The sequence below is a fragment of the Oryx dammah genome, unplaced genomic scaffold (assembly GCF_014754425.2).
Source record: "Oryx dammah isolate SB20612 unplaced genomic scaffold, SCBI_Odam_1.1 HiC_scaffold_29, whole genome shotgun sequence".
In the NCBI taxonomy this organism is placed as follows: domain Eukaryota; kingdom Metazoa; phylum Chordata; class Mammalia; order Artiodactyla; family Bovidae; genus Oryx; species Oryx dammah.
In genome coordinates this window covers 62,345,806-62,370,864 of record NW_024070213.1, presented here as the reverse complement: position 1 = coordinate 62,370,864, position 25,059 = coordinate 62,345,806, and positions in this window count along the sequence as shown.

The following is a 25,059-nucleotide window of genomic DNA, read 5'->3' as shown; positions in this document are numbered from 1 at the left end:
ACATGAATACCAACAGGTAGTTCATTTTTCCCACTACAGCCCAGCAAGGCAGACAGAGCCAGTGATATTATCTCCACTTTTAGAATGAGGAAACTGAATCTCAGTAAGGTGAAGGCCCTGACAGCAGGCCACAGCTTTAGTCAGCAGTGGAGTCGGGCTGAGCACAGATCATCTCTCCCCGGGTTTAGAACTCTTTGGCAATTTCATCAGTTATCTGTGGGTCTGTGTCACGCCCAAGCCAGCAGGGATGGGCTCAGAACCAGAGATGCTGCCTCTGTCAAGGCTCGGGAGCACTGGCAGCAAGTTACACATCATGAGGGAGACACTAGGTATGTAAATAGTTCCCCAGAGCACCATGTAAATATTCACCTAACTGGATCAAGGACAAACCAGAGGAAAGCACCGGTTTAGAAAGCAGACTTGGTAGACATCCACTGAAGCCTCTTGAGCGCAGAGATTAGACTTCTCTCTTCTTTATAGCCCACAGCCCCACACAGTATCCTCCGTCAGAGGCTCAGCAGCTATGTGCCATGTCCAGCTCAGAGGAATGCAGAAGACAGGAGCAGAGGAATAAGACAAGGTGTACCAACCCAGTCTCCAACTGACATCAGATTCTTCCTATACGAAGTTCTATCAGACCTTTCCTGTGCTCATCAATCATCAAGGGTTCCATGTTACCTGCCACTGGACTGGCATTCAAAACTCTCATTAATAACTCCTCTCTTCCCTGTGGATACAGCCAAAATGGATGACTGCTCTTTCCCAAACATGCCTAGTGAGTCTCACTTCTGTAGAACTGGCCCCCTTTGATGCTATCTCCCTTTGACATACTATCCACTTGTTCAGACTCATCTCAATGACTGTCTCCTGCTTAAGACCATTCTGGTTCCTCCAGTTGAATAAGATTCCATTCTCCCCTGAACTCCCATGGATGAACTTTTCCATTTAACCTCTTACTCTGCCTTAAATAGGTTGAACAAATGAAACTGCCAATGTTCATATGTTTCAGTCGAATATTATCATTTTCCCCATGTTAGAGAACTTCTAGAAAACTGAAACTATGTGTATTCCTCTTTGTCAGTGTCCTCCAAATGCTTGGACTGAAAAAGATGAACAATAATTTTCAGTCAACAAAAAAATGTATGGGTGGTCCTTAAACTCTTTGGGTTTTCTTTTACATTATATTCATTATGTAAGTATATCAGGACTCAACACCACCACCACCACTCTCATTGCCTCTCTCTCTCTCAACACTGAATCCATTTTAGGAATTCCACCTCCCTAATAGTCCCCGTGCTGAAGACAATTGACTAATATATCTAATTACCTCCTGCAGAAACAAAGATGACCTTCATATATCATTTGTTCTTCTATTCAGCTAACATACACTGAGGACTGTCATTTTGCCAAACACTTGGAACCACCAGACAGACAGCTAAAATACTGTCTTTTCCTATCCCACCCCGATGGTGAAGATAAGCAACAAAGCCAGAGATTTCCATAGAATGCAGCAGGTGCCATGAAAAGGGTACACAAGGTCTTATTGGGGACACAAAGGATGGGCTCCTGATTCATTCCATAGAGGGGAAAGGAAAGTGGAATTCAAAGAAGGCTTCCCCAAACACCTAACTGGGCCTTGAGAGAAAAGTTTACTGGGTGGGAAAAAAGTAGAAATTTTTTTCCAGGGGGAGAGAATAATGTTCAAAGCCAGAGGCCCATGTCAAAACACCCACTTTGATGGAATAATGGGTTTGCTGGGCATTAGAGAAGGGGGTATGGCAAGAGAAGAGACTGGAGAGGTGGGCAAAGGGTAGATGATGGTGGACCTTGTGTGCCAAGTCAAGGAGCTTCAACTTCAACCTGAAAATGACTGGAAGCTGTTAGAGAGAGGAGAGTGTGTGTGTGTGTTTATAAATTATAAACCTATATGGAGAGGGATAAGTAGCGAATCTAAAGCACACAGCAGCTAAAGATTACGCATTATGGTTGACAGTATGGAACACTGATTCACAAATTAATATTTGTACACAGAACGATAAACTAGTATAGCATTCATTCTGGAAAGGACAGTTTAGAGATCATCTATCCAATAACCACATTTTACACATGGAGAGATGGAAGGTCTTGCCTCTGGTCATAGGCCTTGTGAGCACCCAGGTCAATAATTATTGCCAATAATAATCTTTTCTTTTTATAATTAGCATATGTGTCAAAATTGTATTTGAATTAACAAGAATTTTATTTGGCCTGTATTTAACATCAACCACTGAAGAGGTCAATATCTCAAATACTTTATATAATAAATTGAATTCAAATATAAGCTATATCCAGATAGGAATACAATGGATTTTTCACAGCAAAATCAGTGCAGTCTTTTTGGGAGGCCACATACTTAAGTCATTGTCATCAATGTCACTAACATATACAATGTCATTAACATTGATGTTGGCAATGCCCACAGCAACTTTGGAATTCATTTTTGGGAAATGCCTTTGAACATAGAGAGGTAGTAAAGAGTAGTGACTGAGTGTTGGCCTCCTGAGCACAAGCGTCTGCAGTCAATTTTGGCTCTGCCCTTCATGAGATGAATAACCTGGGACACTGATGACTGCTTTGTGCCCCAGTTGCCCTATGTATGGAAAAAGAAAAAATACTGGTGCCTACCTCTAGGGCTGTTATGAGGATTAAATGAGTTACTACTCTAATGGGCTGAGAACAGCCTGGAACATGATAGGTGTTACATAGGCATATGTTAAATACAGTGAAGCCAGATATAAACCCCGTGAAACAGTTGGCAAGATGAATTTCTAATTATGCTCTGGTTAAAGCTAACAAACAGAATTCTAAAACCATAGAGAAATATTTCTAAAGCAATTTTATGCTGTAGATGTTAAATGGCATTAGTCCATCATTAGCTACTATTTGTAAACTATGAATATGTATTCCTCTATTTATTATTCATTTTTATTGTTCATTATTTAATGCTAGCAAATCTTTTACACACCTGTTTACATATTAAAAGCCCTCAAAGGACAAAAGCCATGCCCTTCAAACTTGCCCTCTAAGGTGTCAAATCCAAGTGGGCACTTTCTGGTAATGGGGATTAGGCTGAACAAATAAGTTCCTTTGCGCCCTTTGTGTGTCAGCTTTACTTGGCTTTTTGGTGCCTATGTATGTTTTTCCATTTCATTACTTTTTCTTTTGATGAGGAGAGGGATAGTGGATGAGTTTACCACTATCCTCAGGTAGATTTGAGGTATTTGTAATATCATTTTATTTCCACTAGGTGCAGTCAGCTTTATGACTGCCTTTTTGCTAACACAGTCTTCATTAAGTCACTGAAGATCTGGGGCAGGTTTAATTTAGAGACAAGACTGGGAAAGACCTACAAATGGGAAGAGCAATGATTTCACAGCAGCACAACTGTTTCCCATCTGATTAAAAGGACCTGCTCGTTGACTCAGCCCAGAGAGCCTTGAATTCACACTGTAATCAATTCACACTCTGAAGTAAACAATACAAAATAGAATACTGGCATGAATCTGAGTGATTTCATACTTTGTGAGAAACAGCAACTCACCAAAGCACACAAAGAAAGGGGAATATGTCAGGAAAAACAATACATAGAGAATTAAAACAACTTTAATGGGTCACCTTCCCCCAAAAAAAGACAAATTGAGCTATTTCAATTCCATTTCTTCTTTATCTACTCCATAATCAGATGCTTTGTTGGATAAAATCTACATGTACTTTCTGAATAGCAGAACATTATTTGAAGAGAAAGCTGGCAAAGGAAAGAGTTAAATCTCCCTCACAATATTCCTTAGAAATAAGAAAGAGGCAAGATCAACATGCTGAGGATTAACCTACAACATGAGGATCAACATAACATTCATTGAACTGAAAATGAAGTGCAGGCTCTGGCTAGAATAAAACCTGAGACAGAAAGGTCCTCCTTAGTATGTCCACATTCACCATAAAATATATTAAGTAATAATAAGTTAAATAATATCCTTGTGAGGGACAGTGAAACTGGTGAGAAGCTGGATCTGTTCCAGAATTATAGAAGTCTCATCAGAGCCCTCACTAAAATAGCCCAGCCAGGAGGTTCGTGGTCCAGTGAAGATCTGTGGCACAGGTGACAGAGTTCATCAGTAAAGATAGTATAAAAGAAACATTCTCTTGACATGGAAATGCTTCCACACAATCTATTTGAACTATTACCAAAAATGTATTTTTTTTTCCAATGAGCTTCCAAGTGTTGAAAACAAGGTCAGAGAACAAGAATTATGCAAGAGATGAATTAAGCCAAGGAGGTGAGACTTTCTCTGCTGTTAGTACTGAGTTAACATACTTGACATGGCAAGTACGAAATGCACGTTGTCACTGGGTAGCCTCCCCTACAGCATGGGTTTGGTGCTCCAGAAGCATCTCTACGGTCTTCACAAGAAAGCCTCAGATTTGTATCACAGCTGAAGATATTAAGCATAAGATATGCATTTTCAGTATGCCAGAGAAATGTATTAATATCAAATTGCCTAAATTCAAAGAAACAAAGAATTTTCCTGATGACATTACATCATCTTCTTTTCACACCAGCTGCTACCCACCTTCAAAGGTCACATCTTTGAGGAATTAAGAAACTCACCTGTTTCACATCAAGAAATGAAATGCCAAATGAAGTCCTTAAAGAAAAGATCAGCAAACTTTTTTTTTTTTTTCAAAAAATGTCCCTGCTACCAATTCATCAAAGATGTCCAAAAAGAGTGCTTTGTGATCCAAATCTCTTTCAACAGAAAATATATACATTTCCACTCTGTTTCATCACTGACAGGAATAGCCAATATTAATACATTTAATTATTTATAGTTTGACCTTTACTTTTCACAGAAATTCAAAGAGCAGCTCTCCTTATAAATTCAAGATAATGACCACACTAACTTTTTGAATATAAATCAACTTTTTAAAATTAATGGTGTACTGACTACCATTTTGATTTCTTGTTGAATAATGAGATGAGAGAAGATCAAAACTGGGATTTCAATATACCAGAAAATCTCTTTAACTTCATTTCTTCAATAAGTGTGTACTCAGTGCCACCTATCAGCAGGGCATTGAACACATATACCACGAGAAAGAAGAGTTAGATAAACTATATACAAAACTGGGACTTACCTGGTGGTCCAGTGGTTAAGAATCCACTTGCCAATGTAAGGGACACAGGTTTGATCTCTAGTCTGGGAAGATTCTACATGCCACAAGGCAATGAAGCCCATGAACCACAACTACTGAAGCCTGTACGCCAAGAGCCAGAGGTCCCCAATAAGAAAGGCCACTGCGATGAAAAGCCTGCACACTGCAACTAAAGCGGCCTCCGCTCAGCGCAACTGGAGAAAAGCATGCATAATGAGGAAGACCCAGCATAGCCAAAAATAAACAAAAAGTAAAAATATATATTTATACATGTACAGAATAGTGACTTCCATTTAAGAAGGCAAAATTTTATTAAGGAGGCCAAAGAATTTGCCTAAATAGGTAAAATTATTAAATGAGGTTAAAACACAAAGTGGACTTTCCATGTGGTGCTAGTGGGAAAGAACCTGCCTGCCAATGCAGGAGACTTAAGAGACACAGGTTCAATACCTGGGTCGAGAATATCCCCTAGAAAAGGAAATGGCAACCCACTCCAGTATTCTTGCCTGGAGAATCCCATGAACAGAGGAGCCTGGCAGGCTATGGTCCATAGGGTCACAAAAAGTCTGACAGAACTGAAGGATTTCGTGCACACACACATAGAAGGCAAAGTAGTATAGGTATAGGAGCAAAATCATGGATACAAAGAATGTCTCTAACAGCTGAACAAATGACAAATAAAGGAATGATTGCTACTGAATTTGGGAGCAGGCAGGCTGTTATCCTGAGTAAGATTTTTGAGCAAGTTAAATTTTGAATAGAGTCTACAGGGAGGTAGCTTCTCAGAAACTTGCTTTCCTAAAATGACCTTCTTTCTGTTCATCACTCTCTTTAAGCCACAATTGTTCACTCACTACAAAAATAAAGTACCTGAAATCTGTCTTCAGAGAACACAGCAGAAGAGACAGACCACTCCTGGGCATATTTCTGGAAAAATGAAACACTAATTCAGAACGATAAATGCACCTTAATGTTCAGAGCAGCACAATCTACAATAGCCAAGATACGGAAGAAATCTAAGTGTCCATCAACAGATGAGTGGATAGAGATGTGGTACAAAATATACTAAATAATATACCAAAAAATATTACTCAACCATAAAAAAGAATGAAATCTAGCAGTAAAATTGACAGGGTTAGAGCATATTATGCTTAGCGAAATAAGTCAGAGAGAAAGACAAATACTGTCTTATATCACTTATATGTAAAATCTAAAAAATAATACAAGTGAATGTATAAGGCAAAACACAAGAAGACTCACAGAGAACAAACAAGCATAGGAACAAACTACAGTGAGAAGAGATACGACAGGGGGCACATTAGTGATATGGGATTAAGAGATATAAACTACTATGTATAAAATAGATAAGCAACAAGGATATATTGTACAGTACAGGGAACTCTAGCCATTATCTTGTAATAACTTTAAATGGAGTATAAATGGTAAAAATATTGAATGCTGTAGGCCTGAAACTAATATAATATTATAACTAAACTACACTTCAATCTATAATGAAAGTGGTAACAGTGTAGTCAGTTTATAAAAGAAAAATAGTTCTACCTGACAAGTGAGAGATGTTTTCAAAATGCAGAAGCTAAATGGAGTGTTGAGAGAGGAACAGAAGTTTCCATAAAAAGAGTGGGGTAAGAAAGCCATGCCAGAAATAACAATCATGCCAAGTTTGCAGGACTCCATTGAAGGCAGGAGGAACGGGGGGCGACAGAGGATGAGATGATTGGATGGCATCACCAACTCAACAGACATGAGTTTAAGCAAGCTCCAGGAGATGGTGAATGACAGAGAGGCCTGGCATGCTGCAGTCCATGGGGTCACAAAGAGTCAGACCCGACTGAGCGACTGAACAACGACAAGTGAAAAAGACCCTGATGCTAAGAAAGACTGAGGGCAGGAGAAGAAGGGGGTGGCAGAGGACGAGATGGTTGGATGGCATCACCGACTCAATGGACATGAGTTTGAGCAAGCTCTGGGAGATAAAGAAAGACAAGGAAGCCTGGCGTACTTCAGTCCATGGGGTTGCAAAGAGACATGACTTAGCAACTGAAAAATGGTAGAAAAGAGCATGGATTTCCAGAGCCTGAGAGCAGGAAGTCAGGGACTACGGAAGATCTGATGGAAAGCCGACCTGGGCCAGAATGTAAAGGTCTTTCCTCCTCAGCACTAAACACATTTCAAGAACAATAACAATTTTTTTAATTTATTTACATTTTTTACCCCTAGCATTTTTATTCAGTCAGTCTCTGGGGAGCCAAGAAGGAAAGAACTATCAGATTCTCACAATTTATTGTTTGGTATTATTCTAAAATTAATCCTTGTGACAGTGAAAGAAGCATGAAAGAAACAAATGTGTTTTGTGTTAGATGTTGACTTCTAGCACTAATTTCAGTTCTTAAATAGGACAATTTTTATTATTCAGAAAAGACTAAATGTATAATATGGGATAGAGATTGCATTTATTACCAAGCATTTCGCTTAATCAGCCAGATAGTTACCACTGGCCAGACAAGTGCTTATGAATTATGGCATTGCTTTTGGCAAAACTATTTATCTGCTTGACATGATATGTCACTTTTGAACTTCAACTTGACATCCATAAAATTACATTTTCATCAAACTGAAAGATCAAGCTTTCCATGCTGACTCACTTGGGTCAACATTTTGCAAATGCCTGGATTTACCACTTGAACCATAAACCCTTTGTGAATAATTCTGTGCACTCATGTTTGATAGCCTAGGGCACAGATCATCATTTCTGAGCAGAAGAAGGGGTGTTAAAGCAAAATACATTTCCTTTCTGCATGCCCAATGACTTCCTCCAAAGAGTATTCTCATCAGGTCATTTTGAAATCACTGAATAAACACTAACTTTGTGGAGCCCTGAAAGAAAGTAAAGAGCATCCATGGTGCATCGTTTACTTCTTAGGATTAGGAAAGAGCATCACCTCCACTGCCAGAGGAGTGTACCAGGCACTTGCCACAATTTGGTGTACATGCATGCTAAGTCAATAGAGTCATATCCAACTCTTTGAGACCCTATGGACCGTAGTCTGCCAGGCTCCTTCTGCCTATGAGATTCTCCAGGCAAGAAAATTGGAATGGGTTGCCATGTGCTCCTCCAGAATATCTTCCCAAACCAAGGATCAAACCCACATCTCTTAACATCTCCTGCACTGACAGACAGATTCTTTACTACCGAGCCACTAGAGTCCCTGGTGGGGCTTCTTAAAGTTTCCTTCTTTAGGTTAGACTTAATTTTAGGTTCTTTAAAAATATGCAGTGAGGAGAAAACCTCAAAACTGATCAAAAGACATAGAAAGAGTCATCAGTTATTCTGCCCTTAATTCTCTACTCAAAACAAACAAACAAACAAACATAAAGACATTCCATGCAGCATTCAGGTGTTACTTCTCTTTTCTGAACCCTGTTTATGAGGTGGATTCTTTTTTTCCTGTGAACACAGATTTGGACCTCTCGCCCTGGCAAGTAAATACAGTGGTTTGGCCCTCAGGTGACTGCTTAAAAGAGGAAATGACCCAATGCCCTGTAATCTTTTTGGACAGAAATGACTGGCTGTGATGAAATTCAGTCATCACTCAAATACCCCATTTGAGAATTATTAAATGAACAGGTTCCCCACTAACCTTTACTAACCACATTAAAGAAAAATCTGGCTCCATTTTTGAAACAAGATTTTTCACAGCAATTTTGCAAGAACAAATAACCCATTTGGTACAATAATGTAACCTTTGTCTTCCAAGAAAGGTGCATACTAGTTTTGGTACTATTTACACAAGAACAAACTGTTAGCTCCAAATCTTGCCCAAAGCAAAGGAAGAGAAACATTAAACATGGTGATTGTTATGGTGACTTCACTAAAGGCTGGAAGAAATGATGACAAAAGTTCTTGCCATCTTCTCTTGCAAGTAGCAAGTTTGAAAGCAAATCTTTGGGAAGTGCTCTGACCCAGGTATCATGTAAAATTGAAATGCTATTGACAGAGTTGACTGGGCTAACCATAACCATAAAGGTGGAAGAGAGGTGCCTGGAGATGTCTGCAAGGACCACACAGATTTTAACTAAGATGGTACTGAATTCTTCGGAGAAGGTTGGACTTAGTGTTAGGTGCTCAGCACTTACAAGAATCTCTTTTTGGCAAGACTTGTCTAAACCAGTTTCAATAATATTGGTATAGACCCTGCAGAGTCTCAAAAGTTAAAAGGCCAAACCACTAAATCAGATGACTGAGAAAAAGATATATCACTTTTACTTAAGAAAATTCCATCTAGCCTAGATTAAATAGCAAAGTAGACTTATTAGCTCACTTAACTAAACAGTCCAAAGATGAAGAGACTTTAGGTTAGACTTGATGTACCACTCAACCATATGAGAAAAAGAAATTTCCTTCCATCTCTCTTCTCTGCCTCCCACAGGGTCAAGTTTATTCTAGGCCTGGCTCTCTTATAGTCACAGGGAGCTCCCAGGGTTCCATGCTTCCTTATTCAAGCTCAGGACAATGGGCAGTTCTCTGGCACCACCCAAGGAACCTCAGGAAAGCTCTCTTTCCAGAAGATTCTAGAATACCTCCTTAACTCTCAGTGACATGAATCTTGGTGCTTATCCCTGAACTAATCAGTGAGACTAGTAACCAAGGCACATATCTTGTGATGTCCTAGACTTTTAAGTCCAAGACTGAGAATTTTTTTCATCTAATGATCTGCCCTTAATTTAGAGGCCTTCACCCTGGGCCAATTCCAAGCAGATTGTGCAAGGAAGCCTCCACAAAAGGTTCTCTCCAAGCGCCCCTCCCAGCTTCATCCTCCTAAGGGCAATGACTGCTTCTGCTCTCCAGCAGGAAGCACACAGCAGGAGGTGACTGGGAGGAGTCTGAGGAGCCTGCTTCTCTCAGCTCTGACCTCATCTGCAACTGAGTTTTTACTTCCTTGTGTTTGCTTGCACTAACTTTAGCCTGGGAAAGAGACTTTTGAACTCTGCTTAAACCATTTTGGATTACAGACTACTGCATCAAAGGCCTCCCTGCAAAGCTGTGGAGTTTTTCTCTCTCTCTTTTCAACTTCAGGCTAAGCAAACCCCTTTCAGTAAAACCTTAAACTAAAGCTTACAAGGAGTCAAAATCCGCCGACATCCTCAATTTTCTCTACCAAATTTCTTAATGCTCTGCCTTTATAGGCAAAAGATCTAAGAACCAAATTATAGGGCAGGTCTTAGGTCAATGAACTGTTCCAGTACTAAGAGTAAGAACAGATAATTTTCCAGGCTTGGATAATAAGACCTCAATGCTCTCTGTTCAACTCCCCAGGATCAGTCAATTCCACATTTTCAGGTATATCTATCTAAGATGCTCCTATTAACAGTAGCAAAAAACAGAAATAGATTTGACAACTCTTAACAAAAGGGAACTTGTTAGAAAGTATTGAGGGCCTATGAAATAACAGGAGGTTGGAGGACTAGGCTTAGAAACCGAGTGAAGTGAAGTTGCTCAGTCGTGTTTGACTTTTTGAGACCCCATGCACTCTAGCCCTCCAGGCTCCTCTGTGCATGAGATTCTCCAGGCAAGAATACTGTAGTGGGTTGCCATTTCCTTCTCCAAGAGGATCTTCCTGACCCAGGGATCAAACCCACATCTCCTGTGCCTCCTGCATTTCAGGTGGATTCTCTATCATCTGAGCCACCGGGAAAGCCCAGAAAATGGATAGTCTCTCTACTAATTAGGATATGGATCTCGCTTCTTTAACAGTGACTTAACCAACACAGAAAATTTGTTTCTTTCCTGTGTGGGGAGCAGGGAACCAGACTGTAGGCTGTTCTACCCAATCTTCTTCCACTTGGTTTTCCATTCTCTAGACATCATCTTCATCTATCAGGTGGCATCACCAGGACCACACCCAGGCTCCAGCCAAATAGAAGGAATAAATAGAAATAGGGGGAATAAAGGGTAAATAGTTTCCTTTTAAAGATTTGACCTGAAAGTTGTACACATCACTCCTACCTACTGCTAACTGGCCAAAATTAGTCACCTGGTCATATCTAGCTGCAAGGGAAGCTTGAAAAGTCTGTAACCAATATTTAGGATGTAGGGTGTCTTTTTCTTAAAAGAGAGAAAGGGTACTGAAGATCTGATAATCTCTACCACAGTAATCCAGTATTATGACTTGAATGGTTGTGTCCCCACCTCCAGAAATTCATATCTTGAAACCCTAATGCCCAGTATGATGATGGTATTAGGAGGCAGGGTCTTTGAGGGAGATTAGGTCATAATGGTGGGGGTCCTCCTGAATTGGATTAATGCTTTTACAAAAAAAGACCCACAGAGGACCCTAGCCCCTTCTACCATGTGAGGATACAAGAAGCCTGTGACCCAGAACCAGGCCCACACCCAAGCTTGCTGGCTCTCTGATCTCAGACTTCCATTTTCCAGAACTGTGAGAAAGGCTTCTATTGTTTATAAGCCACCCAGTCTATGATATTTAGTTATAGAAACCTGAACAGAGAAAGATCCCAGGAAGCTCTAGAGGATCAAGAAGCAGGATAGACACCATCTCCAAACAAGAACAGACACCTAGACTACAACCAGCCCTCCTGCAGAACACTGCCACCACCACCACTAGGCTGCACTTCCTACTGCCAGGAATAAACTCCAGCTGACCTTTCATCTTTGAGTCACCCACTTGAGAACCAAGGTCCGGGTCAAAGTACCTGATTGTTCAGGCCAAATCTGTGCTCATGTCCTGGCAGCTAAGAAGTGGCGAGATGGAAATCCTGCCTCCCACCGAGAACATACCTGACCAAGGATTCCTCAGGAATGAGAAGGAAGTTTAGATATTGGGTAACCAAACAAAAATGACACCTGTCCACTACACATGAGGATACTGTTTCTCTTAGATATCATTTATCAAAATATTTTTAGTCTGCTCAAAATCAATGGATATTGAAGGGGTGTGCCCTTGGCTCATATTTACTAGAAAACAAGTAAACATAATCTCAGTAACAACTGAAATATTGTTATGCTAAGATGTTAAGAACTATCATCTTCTTTAGGAGGTACACAGAAATATTTGAGGGGAGGGTTTCATGAGTCAAGGAAGGAGTTTCAGTATCCCTATAGACTCAAGCTTCCTCATATGTCTGGGGAGAAGCTTTCTATTTGCTTCAGCAAACATAATCTTTTTCATCTAAATCAGCCTTATAAATCATCATATTCCATGTCTCCATGAATGAATCTCTCTGAAAATCTCACTTAAGGTTTCTGGTTAATCAAGAGAACATCATCGTTACAGAAAAGCAATGCTTTCAATGAGTAGGATATCAGGCTTGATAAAGATACAGAGAGCTTATTAAAAGAAAGATCTTTACCCTTAGATCCACTTGCAGCAATGTTTCTGGAGGAGGACACTATTGTCATTTGGGTGAAACAATGTTCAACTGTGCAGGACTATTTCATACATATCCCATAACACTGTACAATATTTAAAATCCCAGGCCACTAGGCATTAATGCCAGTGCACCTCATCATAACATACATCACCATCATTGTATACTGCCATTATAATAACAAAGATGTCATATCCTTTTCAAATGTTCCCTAAAGGTTCCTACTGCTGGTTGGTTAGAATTCAGCTGGTGAGACAACATATACAAAAAAGACCTAACACTCAGGAAGCAGTCAACAGAAGTTGGGAAATAATCCACAGTGGCACCCAGAACAGAGCCTGGAAATAAAGGTCAAATGAATTGAATGGATGAACAAATCAAGATGGGACTTAACTGGCTCCCATGGAGTGGAACGGTAGTACACGGAATGCTGACAGAGAGTTTAAGGAACAGTAAATAGACCTATAGTTACTATTTCTATTAAGAAACATGCAAGAAAAGTACGGTCTGGATGGAAGAAGGCCTTCAATGTCAAGTGGGAATTTGATTTTCCCAGTCTGCCACTTAACATGCAGTTTTGGACAAGATAATCAATTCATTTCATATTTTTTTAATCTGTGAGATGAGGGTACATGCCTCATACAGCTGTGAGGATGGAGTGTTACAAAACCCAGCATGCTGCTTAGTACACAGGTGGCCAATAATAAATGGTAACAGTTACTATTCCTATTATGCCATGATAGCAAGCTAGATTAAACTTGAAATGTTTAATTGGGAGTCAGTGCAGTAAGGAAAACAACATGAACAAAGTGGTGTGAAGAAAAGGGTACTAGAGAACAGAAAAGCTAGAACTGGAGACCTGTTAATCCAGAGTGTTCCATTTCAGCACTTTTCATTTAAAACAATAATTTCATTACAATAGTTTCCTAGTCACGAGGCTATGCTTTTTTAAAGGCCTTATAATAAGATATACACCATGATATTAATAGGATTTATAAACCAATTTGTGATTCTGGGTCTTTTTTACCTTTTATGTTTATAATATTTTCTATTTTTTTACTTTATTTTCTATTGAAGTACAGTTGATGTATAATACTATATGGTATAGGTGTATAATATAATGATTGTACTAATCATTAATTTTCTAATTTTTCACTATAAACCATTTTAATCTGTTTTATTTTGAATAGTTCTTATGCAAATATTTTTATATAAAAAGATTTACAGTGAAGTCAAGTTTGAAAGCTAGGAACTCTTTAATAAAGTCTTCTATCATTAGCTGACATTTATTGAACAGCCTAGATGGATTGAGCAAAATCTTGCTGTTAATGTCTGTCTCAAACCACCAGCAATCCACACGGAGTCATTAAGAGTGAACAGGTGCTACCTCCAAGAAGCTGATGTATCTTCCAGGACAGGAATCAATGGTACCCAGAGAAGCAAGAGAGAGGAGAGGGCCATGACTGTGTTCACAGGCTCAGGAACTCAATTACTTTCTCCATCACATTTCAGTTCATGTCCCATCAGAGAGAATTTCTTTCACTCTCGGGTAATTATGAGAACTGGGTTAAAATAAAAAGCCATTTATTTAAGACAAGTTTTTAAAGCATGGCCTTAAGTTTCTCTGTGAGTTTACATGCTCCTTTGCTTATAAAATGCAATAAATATTTGTTGATGTGATATGTTATCCAAAATACAAAGTGAAAGTGAAAGTCACTGAGTCGTGTCCAGCTCTTTGCGACTGTATAGTCCATGGAATTCTCCAGGCCAGAATACTGGAGTGGGTAGTCTTTCCCTTCTTCAGGGGATCTTCCCAACCCAGGGATTGAACCCAGGTCTCCTGCATTGCAGGCGGATTTTTTAGCAGCTGAGCCACAAGGGAAGCCCAAACTATAAGGTGAATAATAGCCAACAGTGACTGTTAAATCTTAAAAGCAGCTGTATTCAACACCATTCATATAATTATGCTCCAGAGTAATAGTTATAACTGTATCATACAATATTGGAGGCAAGCTATCAACAATAGTGATTTTTGCATTTAAATATTTAATTTGTCCTTCTCATATTAATAATATGGCAGAAAAAAACAACTGCTTGAAGAGTTTTAAAATTCCACAAAATGGTAACTTAGATGAATGTAGGTTTTTAATTGTATGCACATAGACACAGCCCTACACTGAGATTTTGATATGTTCTATGATTTGGAAAGTTCAAGTTCTTATACTTCAGCTGTAATGTGGTCTCACTTATCAAAAGATTTCCCACCTATCCTGAACAACTGGATTTAACTAGCCAATATGTAGCTAACATCAGTAGCATTTGGAGACATTTTTTCAGCAAAGGATTTTTTAATCTTCAGTTTAGTCACTCAGTCGTGACTGACTCTTTGAGGCCCTATGGACTGCAGCAAGCCAAACTTCCCTGTCAATCACCAACTCCAGGAGCTTGCTCAAACTCATGTCCATCAAGTCCGTGATGCCATCCAACCATCTCATCCTCTATCATCCACTTCTCCTTCTGCCTTCAATCTTTCCCAGCATTCAGGGTCTGTTGCTAATGAGTAAGTTCTTCGCATCAGGTGGCCAAAGTATTGGAGTTTCAGCTTCAGTCCTTCCAAGAATATTCAGGACTGATTTCTTTTAGGATGGACTGGTTGGATCTCCTTGCTGTCCAAGGGACTCTCAAAAATCTCTTCCAATACCACAGTTCAAAACCATCCTCTTCAGCTTTCTTTACGGTCCAACTCTCACATCTACACATGACTACTGGAAAAACCATGGCTTTGACTAGATGGACCTTTGTCAGCAAGACAATGTCTCTGCTTTTTAATATGCTATCTAGGTTGATCGTAGCTTTTCTTTCAAGTAACAAGGATATTGATTTCATGATTGCAGTCAGTCACCATCTGCAGTGATTTTGGAGACCCCCAAAATAAAGTCTTTCACTGTTTCCCCATCTATTTATCATGAAGTGATGGGACTGGATGCTATGATCTTAATTATATGAATGTTGAGTTTGAAGACAACTTTTACAGTCTCCTCTTTCACTTTCATCAAGAAGCTCTTTAGTTCCTCGTCGCTTTCTGTTGTATGTCATCTGCATATGTGAGGTTATCAATATTTCTGGCTCAATCTTGATTCCATCTTGTGCTTCATCCAGCCCAGGCTAATTTATATACAGCCCAGACTCTGCACATAAGTTAAATAAGCAGGGTGACAATATACAGCCTTGACGTACTCCTTTTCCTATTTGGAACCAGTCTGTTGTTCCATGTCCGGTTCTAACTGCTGCTTCTTGACCTGCATACAGATTTCTCAGGAGGCAGGTAAGGTAGTCTGGTATTCCCATCTCTTTAAGAATTTTCCAGAGTTTGTTGTGATCCACACAATCAAAGGCTTTAGTGTAGTCAATAAAGCAGAAGTAGATATTTTTCTAGAATTCTCTTGCTTTTTTGATGATTCAACAGATGTTGGCAATTTGATCTCTGTTTCCTCTACCTTTTCTAAGCCCAGCTTGAACATCTGGAAGTTCACAGTTCACATACTGTTGAAGCCTGGCTTGAAGAATTTTGAGCATTACTTTGCTAACATGTGAAATGAGAACAATTGTTCGGTAGTTGGAATATTCTTTGGTATGGACTTTCTTTGGGATTGGAATGAAAACTGACCTTTTCCAGTCCTGTGGCCACTGCCAAGTTTTCCAAATTGGCTGGCATATTGAGTGAAGCACTTTCACAGCATCATCTTTCAGGATTTGAAATCATTCAACTGGAATTCCATCACCTCCACTAGCTTTGTTCATAGTGATGCTTCCTAAAGCCCACTTGACTTCCCACTCCAGGATGTCTGGCTTTAGGTGAGTGATCACACCCTTGTGGTTATCTGGGTCATCAAGATCTTTTTTGTACAGTTCTTCTGTGTATTCTTGCCACCTCTTCTTAATATCTTCCACTTCTGTTAGGCCCAAACCATTTCTGTCCTTTATTGAGCCAATCTGCATGAAATGTTCCCTTGGTATCTCTAACTTTCTTGAAGAGATCTCTAGTCTTTCCCATTCTATTGTTTTCTTCTATTTCTTTGCACTGATCACTGAGGAAGGCTTTCTTATCCCTCCTTGCTATTCTTTGGAACTCTACATTCAGATGGATACAGCTTTCCTTTTCTCAAACTTTGCCTGTCGTTTCTCTTCTTTTCTCAACTATTTGTAAGGCCTCCTCAGACAACCATTTTGCCTTTTCGTATTTCTTTTTCTTGGAGATGGTTTTGATCACTACCTCCTGTACAATGTTACGAATCTCCATCCATAATTCTTCAAGCAATCCCTTGAATCTATTTGTCACTTCCACTGTATAATTGTAAGGGATTTGATTTAGGTCATATCTGAATGGTCTAATGGTTTTTCCTACTTTCTTCAATTTAAGTCTGAATTTGGCAATAAAGAGTTCATGATCTGAGCCACAGTCAGCTCCCGGTCTTGTTTTTGCTGACTATATAGAGCTTCTCCATCTTTGGCTGCAAAGAATATAATTTCAATATGATTTCCATATTGACCATCTGGTGATGTCCATGTATAGAGTCATCTCTTGTGTTATCGTAAGAGGTTTGCTATGACCCATGTGTTCTTTTGGCAAAACTCTGTTAGCTTTTGCCCTGCTTCATTTTGTATTCCAAGGTCAAACTTCCTGTTATGCCAGATATCTCTTGACTTCCTACTTCTGCATTCCATTTTTTAATCTTACACCCAGGGAAAATTAAGATGTAAAGGGAGAAAATGTTTCGACCTTCCCTAATTTAAGCTTTTGGATTGTCTCCCTCTGGGACTTAATCACAATTGTTTTTTTAAAAAAAGAGAAAAAACTAGCTTTTATTGAGTTCTTAGCTCAATATTGCTAATCATCAAGGAAATGTCAATCAAAACCACAATGAGATACCTCCTCACACCTATCAGAATAGCTATTGTCAAAAAGTCTACAAATAACAAATGTTGACAAGGATGTGAAGAAAAGTGAACCCTTATACACTGTTGCTGGGAATGTAAATTGGTGCAGCCACTGCAGAAAACAGTATGGAGGTTTCTCAAAAAACTAAAAATAGAACTACTATATGACCCAGCAATTCCACTCCTGGGTATATATCCCCAAAAAAACAAAAACACTAATTTGAAAAGATGTATACATTCCAATGTCCATAGCACCATTATTTACAATTGCAAGACATGAAAACAACCTACCTGTCCATTAACAGATGGATAGATAAAGAAGATGTGGTAAATATACACAATGAAATACTGCTCAGCCATAAAAAATAATGAAATTTTGTCACCTGCAGCGACACAAATGGACTTGGAAAGCATTACACCAAGTGAAATAAGTCAGACAAAGAAAGACAAACATGGTATGATATCACTTATATGTGGAACCTAAAAAAATGGAGTGAAGTAGTGAATGAAATAAAAAAGGAAGCAGACTTCTAGCTAGAGAAAAAACACTAGTGGGTACCAGTGAAAGTGGGAATGGCAATATAGGGGTTAGGGACTGGGTGGCACAAACTATTGAGTGTAAGGTTGGCTCAAAGATGTATTGCACAGCACAGGAAATATAACCAATATTTTGTAATAATTTTATATGGAAAATAACCTTTAAAACTGTATAAAAATAAAGAATGTAAAATAAAATTTTTAATAAAATATTAAAGTTTTAAAAATCTAGCTTTTATTGAGCACTTACCATGAACCAACCAGGTACTATGAAAAGTGCTTTCCATGCTGTGACTTAAATCCCTCCCCAGTGATCCTTTACGGGTGAAGAAACTATGGCTCAGGATTAAGGGACCTGCCTAAGGTCACTTTTCTACAAGTGGCAGAACCAAAATTTAATCCCTACCTGTTCAACTCCAAAAGCCTTTGTTCATGACAATTCCTCTCTGGCCCAAACTCATGTGAGCCTGAGCCATTCTGAGAGATAAGTGGCCCAATCAGCAACTTCAACAGGCCAGTGCTTCTGTGTATCCTTCAGGCTATCCTGGGGATGCTGTATGTCTCCTATGAATGTTCGTGTCCAATAAAAATCACTTCTTAGAGAAACAGATTAAATGATTATACTATACACTTTATGTAGCACTTATTGTGTCAGGCACTGTATAAATATAATGCATGTTTATTTTTAATCCTCAAAAGCCTACATGTTAGGTATCATTACCGTCAGCTCTAATTTACAGGTAGTAATTTAAAACAGAGAAATTAAGTAAACTGTCTAGGGTGACACAGCTGGCAAGTAGAAAATCTGAGATTCAAAGGCAGACAGGCTAGTGCCAAGGGCCAGATGCCAACCGCCTACACGTCCTCTCACAGAGACTAGGCTATTGTTTTCACATCTCCCGCTGACTCTGGATAAAGCAAGGACCAAGGCTTTTGGAAGCAGATTTACTATTTGAGGTTTGGAAATACACTTCTTGGCAAAGTGTTTGGGGATGTAGAGATAAATTATTCAATTCAAAAAACATTCTGTTTGTATGCTCATGTACCTTTTTGTACAAAACACTCTGGACTTGTATTTTGTTTGGTAAGACCTAAAGGGGAAATAAAAATGTTATGACCATAATAAAAGGGCTTTTTAAATATATATAGACTCCAAGACCTTTCTTCTAGTCAGAAAATATCTAACTGACTATAAGAAGATTAACAAGTGAAAGACAATGCATTTGAATTGCAGAAAATTAATATTTAATTTGGTGTCTATGGTATATTCTTGGGCATAGGACAGGGTGATTTTTAAAAGCAAAATAAGGATATAGTGCAGTTCACAAAGCACTCAATTGTTGTGAGCCCCCTCTAGAGCCAGATTAACACGAGTTAATCAGCCTATTAATTAAATAATTCAATCACCCATATGAACTTTTTCCTAATATGATCTCATAACCTTTGGCCCCATAGAAATGGAACTCATTCAAACTAATTAAGCTGCTGCACATTGGCTATGTCAGGCAGAGAAAAAAAGGAAATTTCTCATCCAACAATGTTCTAGTGCAGAAGAGAGATGCTAGAGACTGGGAATGAAGCCATTTAACTGAATGCCCCCTCTCTCCTGATTTAATTGTATTGCACTAAATTGACTAACAAGACCAAAATGAGAAAACCCATCCAATTATTAAGAATTGGGTGTATCCGTTGCCCTTCATACACCATTGACTTGATTCACTTTGGAAAGCAATGCAGATAAAAGAAATTCAAATATTTAAGTAGACTCTTTTCCCTGGGAGAGAAAATGGTCTTTTCACAGGGCTGAAATCATCCTGAAGTACAAGAAATGGTGCTTGATGCTGAAAACTGCAACCCTGGGAACTAAAAGGCAGCCTAGGGCTACCCTGGTGGCTCAGTGGTAAAGAATCTGCCTGCCAATTCAGGAAATGTGGATTCAAACCCTGGGTCAGGAAGATTCCCCTGGACAAGAAAATGGCAACCATTCCAGTATGCTTCCCTGGGGAATTCCATGGACACAGGAGCCTGAGGGGCTACAATCCTTGTGGAGTCAGACATGACTGAGCAACTGAGCATGTATGCATGCATGCACTTGGCAATGAAAATTTAGCCTGAACACAATGGCAAAAGCTAGTAGGAGTAAAAGGTGGCCTAGTGACAAATAGATTGAAGGGGTTGGATCTGATAGACAGAGTGCCTGAACAATTATGGACGGAGGTTCGTGACATTGTGCAGGAGGCAGTGATCAAGACCTTCCCCAAGAAAAAGAAAGGCAAAAGGCAAAATGGCTGTCTGAGGAGGCCTTACAAATCGCTGGGAAAGGAAGAGAAGTGAAAAGCAAAGGAGAAAAGGAAAGATATACCCATTTGAATGCAGAGTTCCAAAACATAACAAGAAAAGATAAGAACGCCTTCTTCAGTGGCCAATGCAAAGATATAGAGGAAAACAATGGAATGGGAAAGACTAGAGATCTCTTCAAGAAAATTAGAGATACCAAGGGAACATTTCATGCAGATTGGCTCAATAAAGGACAGAAATGTATGGACCTGACAGAAGCAGAAGATATTAAGAAGAGGTGGCAAGAATACACAGAAGAACTGTACAAAAAAGATCTTCATGACCAAGATAATCACGATGGTGTGATCACTCACCTAGAGCCAGACATCCTGGAATGTGAAGTCAAGTGGGCCTTAGGAAGCATCACTACAAACAAAGCTGGGGAGGTGATGGAATTCCACTTAAGCCATTTCAAATCTTAAAAGATGATGCTGTGAAAGTGCTTCACTCAATATGCCAGCCAATTTGGAAAACTCAGCAGTGGCCACAGGACTGGAAAAGGTCAGTTTTCATTCCAATCCCAAAGAAAGTCTATACCAAAGAATATTCAAACTACCGAACAGTTGTTCTCATTTCACATGTTAGCAAAGTAATGCTCAAAATTCTTCAAGCCAGGCTTCAACAGTATGTGAACCATGAACTTCCAGATGTTCAAGCTGGATTTAGAAAAGGCAAAGGAGCCAGAGATCAAATTGCCAACATCCGTTGGATCATAGAAAAAGCAAGAGATTTCCAGTAAAACATCTACTTTTGCTTTATTGACTATACCAAAGCCTTTGATTGTGTGGATCACAACAAACTCTGGAAAATTCTTAGAGAGACGGGAATACCAGACCACCTGACCTGCCTTCTAAGAAATCTGTATGCAGGTCAAGAAGCTACAGTTAGAACTGGGCATGGAACAACAGACTGGTTCCAAATAGGAAAAGGAGTACGTCAAGGCTGTATATGGTCACCCTGCTTATTTAACTTATACATCATGAGAAATGCTGGACTGGAAGAAACACAAGCTGGAATCAAGATTGCCAGGAGAAATATTAATAATCTCATATATCCAGATGACAGCATCCTTATGGCAGAAAGCAAAGAAGAACTAAAGAGCCTCTTGATGGAAGTGAAAGAGGAGAGTTAAAAAGTTGGCTTAAAACTCAACGTTCAGAAAACTAAGATCATGGCATCCGGTCCCATCACTTCATGGCAAATAGATGGGGAAACAATGGAAACAGTGAGACTTTATTTTGGGGGCCTCCAAAATCACTGCAGATGGTAACTGTAGCCATGAAATTAAAAGTTAACTTCCTTGGAAGAAAAGTTATGACCAACCTAGACAGCATATTAAAAAGCAGAGATATTCCCTTGCCAACAGTCCATCTAGTCAAAGCTATGGTTTTTCCAGTAGTCATGTATGGATGTGAGAGTTGGACTATAAAGAAAGCTGAGCAGTGAAGAATTGATGCTTTTGAACTGTGGTGCTGGAGAAGAGTCTTGTCCTGTCAACTTGGACAGCAAGGAGATCCAACTAGTCCATCCTGAAGGAAATCAGCACTGAATATTCATTGAAAGGACTGATGCTAAAGCTGAAACTCCAATACTTTGGCCACCTGATGCAAAGAATTGACTCAGTTGAAAAGACCCTGATGCTGGGAAAGATTGAAGGTAGGAGGAGAAGAGGCTGACAGAGGATGAGATGGTTTGATGGCATCACCGACTTTATGGACATGAGTTTGACCAAGCTCCAAGAGTTTGTGATAGACAGGGAGGCCTGACATGCTGTAGTCCATGAGGTTGCAAAGAGTAGGACACAACTGAGCGACTGAACTGAACTGAATAATAATCCAAAGAATAGCAGTGCTCGAGCGCCGAAGAATTGATGCTTTTGAACTGTGGTGTTGGAGAAGACTCTTGAGAGTCCCTTGGACTGCAAGGAGATCCAACCAGTCCATTCTAAAGGAGATCAGTCCTGGGTGTTCTTTGGAAGGAACGATGCTAAAGCTGAAACTCCAGTACTTTGGCCACCTCATGCGAAGAGTTGACTCATTGGAAAAGATTGATACTGGGAGGGATTGGGGGCAGGAGGAGAAGGGGATGACAGAGGATGAGATGGCTGGATGGCATCACTGACTCGATGGACGTGAGTCTGAGTGAACTCAGGGAGTTGGTGATGGACAGGGAGGCCTGGCGTGCTGCAATTCATGGGGTCGCAAAGAGTCGGACACGACTGAACGACTGAATTGAACTGAACTGAATGACAGTGTACTATGTATGGTTGCAGAAATAGAAGTAACTGTCACTTACTGAGAGTGAAGTACTTGCTAAACTTGGGGCAGAGGGTGGAATGTAATATTGAAAAAGACACAATATTAGTAATCAGACAACCTGGGATCTGGTTCTGACACCTCCACCTGTGTGACATTTTGAGGTTTATTTCCCTTTGTAAGGCAGAGTCAATGACACCCATCTGACTGAGTCACTGTAAGGATCAGGTAAGATAATGTATATGTGGCAGAGACTGCTATATGGACTCCCAACTTTTAGCTAGACGCTTGGCTCCTTGGAATAAACACTATTTCCCAGACTCCCTTGCAGTTGGGTGTGGGTGTGGACTACATTACGGCCAATGGGAAGCAGACACCTGTGTATGTGGTAGTTTTCATTCACCCCCTTTAACTCAGTCATCCTCATGGCAACCTGGTGATCTAGCTTGCAGGAGAAAGAGATAAAGCATACACTCCTGAGGATGACTGATCCCCCTTATTCACACTCCCCCGGCTAATACCCAGGATGTGAGTATGAGAGGATAGCTGAGGATAACTGTCTCTTCCCTGGAGGAAGAGACATAGGCAAGATTGTCCTTATGGAGAGCAGTGATCTCAAAAGAGGAGACCTTTTGTTTGAGTCCACAGTGTGCCCAGAGAACATAAGGTTTCTTGACACCTTGGGTAATCCAAAGTGATGCGATGGTTGATCAAAAGTCGGGATTTGTAAAGGGTTCTCTTTACCAGGGCAGCCAACAGTAATTTATGATACTGTTTTCATTTGATAAAATCACTGTGTCTTTAATCATGAGTTCAAAGAGCTTGCAAAACCTCTCACGATCCAACTTTTGCCCACCTTCAGAGGTCATTCGAATGTGCAGTTCCCCTCACGTGTCAAGTTGTATGTTCCCATCCTTTGCAACGGCTCATACCTCTGCCACCTGCTGAACCTCTACACATCCTTCAGAAATAAGCTCGAATGTCTCCCCTTTGTAAAGCTTCTCATGATTTCCACAGGTGGAGAGAAATGCCCCTCCAACACACTAGACGTCGCAGCATTTTGTTCACATGACTGTCTTCCCCACCTGACCATGAGCTCTTGCAGAGTAGGGACCACACGTCTTTGTATCCCCAGCATTCAGGACTTAGATGTCTTAGACTCAAGTTACAGATAAATATATTAACTAGCACTTAATCAAAAATTAATTGGCTGTCTAGCTAAAAGGATGTCTTCATGATCTGAATGGATTCAAAGTTAATCCCCCCTCAAAATAAATCAGATCCTGGATATCAGTAACATCATACCCCAGAGAGATATATATGATATTAGCAAATCTCTCAAACGAACTTTAGTAGGGAGGACCCGGATACAAAAGTTTGAGGACAGTTAAATACATAATACCCTGCTGCTGTTGCTTCTCAGTCACTTCAGTCGTGTCCAACTCTGTGCAACCCCATGAACTGTAGCTCACAAGGCTCCTCTGTCCATGAGATTCTCCAGGCAAGAATACTAGAGTGGGTTGCTATGCCCTCCTCCAGGGGATCTTCCCAACCCAAGGATGGAACTCGTGCCTCTTACATCTAATCTATATTAGCAGGTGGGTTCTTTACCACTAGCATCACCTGGGAAGCCAACATACATACCCTACAACCCAACAATTTCACTCCGAGGTTTATACCCAGAAGAAATGAACATGCATATCCACACAAACAGTTGTACATGAATATTTGTAGTAAAACTGGAAAGAATCCAAATATCTACCAACAAGTAAGTAAATAAACAAACTGTGGTATGCTCATATAATAGCATATGAATATTACAAATAAAAAGCAGAAAGCTATGAATACATGCAACAACATGGATGAATCTCAAAACAATATGTTGACTAATTATTCCATTCGCATGAAGCCAAACAATAAACCAAAAGAATGTATCTACAGTGGTTGTCTTGGGTGGGAGGATTTGTGCCCCCCTTTTTAAAGGGGGCACATGGGAATTTTCAAAAATTAATTTTCATAGCTCAATTTGAATGATGATAATCCAGTGAATATATTTATCAGAAATTGTTGAACTAAAGATCTGTGCACTTTACTACATGTAAACTATTCCTCAATAAAGAAAAAAGTTTGAGGACTACTGCTTTATAAAAATCATACACTTCAAGAAGTAATGCTATAGACATTTTCCCTTGGGAGGTGGGAAACCTGGAGTATAACTCTATTTGAAACATCAGCTCATAGGAGGGAATATATGGTGCTATAGCCAGCATTATGACAATGCAAAATAGGTTTATATTATATATAGGTTTATATATATATATTTCCTTTTATTATATATAGGTTTATATTATATATAGGTTTATATATATATTTCCTTTTATTATATATAGGT